Raw genomic sequence first — 1,969 nt, 5'->3', positions numbered from 1 at the left:
ATATAGTGTCTAAGTCCATAACGATATTTGGTATGTACTTGACCTGACCCGGCATGGTCCATTTGGGTTGCATGGCATTGCAATACTTGGATAGACAAAATGAGAGAAAGGACACTTATGGTTATTAATATATTATAAGTTCTAATATATTAATAATAGTATTATTTAATTAGTTTTGATCAAGAATTAATTTAGAGTTAATTTGGTGATCAATATGAGACTAATTAAATATATAGGGTTGATTATGTCAATCATCTATTCTTTGATAGTGGGCTAATGATCCATGGTTTATGGTCTTGGGCTATAACCCATTAGGAGCTCCATGGATTGTCCATGGGGGTTACAAACCCATGGATCATTAGAAATGAAGAATCATGACAATTAAGGGCATACATGTGTAAACCCTAATTGTGACAACACTATAAAAGGGACCCTATGACTAGAAAAATGGGACTACTAGTTGATTCTAAGAGGGCATAACTAATTTTGAGTGATAGTGACATTCTCTCAAGTTATTCCAAGTCTTGTGGTGTTGTGTGAAGCATTTGAGGCACAACATTTGGGGTGCTAGGCTCACAAAGTCATCAAGGAATTCAAGCAACAAGAAAGGTATGTACTTCTACTAGTTTTATATTACATGTTCCCCATGCCATGCTAGTTAGAAAGTAAACCTTGGAAAATCAAATTTTCATGTATTTTAGAAAAAACATAGATCCAAGGTTTATAGGGTTGCATGTACACCATAGGAGTGTTAGAATGCTCAAAACCCATCAGTGGTATCAGAGCCTAGACTTGTTTTCTTGATACTTGATGCAAAGTTGTTGAAAAAGCTCAAAATTTTGCTATTTGCAGCATGAACTCACCGATTCGATGGGGGGACTCGACGAGTCCATATGAAAATTCATCCTACTCGTTGAGTAGGTTCTTGCACTCGACGAGTAGGAGCCCCTGGATGCATATTTTCAAGTTTTGTTGCTGGAAATGGGCTAGAATCATTATTCCAAACTGTTTTGGACTTGTAAAATCTGTTTTTCAATGTGGTATTGATTATGTTAATCCATTGCAAATTACTATTATCAAATTTCAAGTTTTATATGTGTTAATATGATTTCTTGAAATTGTTTGATATGAATATTTGTTCTTATGAGTTTTAGAAGATCATAGGAATTCTTTGTAACTTGCATGGTTGATTAATTCATGATCTTAATGCTCAATGATGGTGTCCATAACTTGTCCTCAAGTTATGGATAACCAAAAGTCACTTCTTTAAAATTTTCATTAAAGAATAAGAGGTTTCATAAAATGAAGAGTCTTCATTTTTATAAACCATTAAACTCATAAGTTACAAATTAAAGAGTATTGAAATAGTTTCAAAACTTGCCCTCAAGTTTTGGAATTTGTAAAGTCTTACACTCTAATACTTTAATTCCAAATTAAACCTTAGAATTTTAAGAGTTTAAAATTCAAACCTTATACTATTATTATAATTTTAATTATATAAATATGTATAAGAATAAGTCAGTCTTACCATTAGTAGACCTCATTCACGAAGCCTGTCTATAAGGGGGTATAAGGTTACTGATTTTAATCCTCATTAAAATTATAATGAAATTGTACTTTTAATCCTCATTAAAAGTATAATGAAATTATAAAATAACTATACATTATTAATTCTCAATCTTAGTTACTTTACGAAAATGTAAAATAGGTGCTAACCCATGAAATTACACTTTGTACCTTACCAAGTCGTTACTGGAGCGTGTGTGGTTAACCGGCACACTAATAAGGACCAAGTCAATTTTCATGGTTATTCACACCTTGTTTGTGATCCTCGGCATCCCAGTCACAAACTTGAGAGGGCACAATCGAGATTCAAACATGCCATTGAAAAGTTCAATGTATCTCAAAAGATCTAGGAGTTTCAAATCCAATAAAACCTAATAATAAAATATTTCGTTTTTATAGTGGA

Source organism: Lactuca serriola, chromosome 8, assembly GCF_051521515.1.
Source record: "Lactuca serriola cultivar US96UC23 chromosome 8, Lser_US96UC23_V15, whole genome shotgun sequence".
NCBI lineage: Eukaryota > Viridiplantae > Streptophyta > Magnoliopsida > Asterales > Asteraceae > Lactuca > Lactuca serriola.
The sequence above is the reverse complement of the archived record's forward strand: the minus strand, read 5'-3'. Positions refer to the sequence as shown.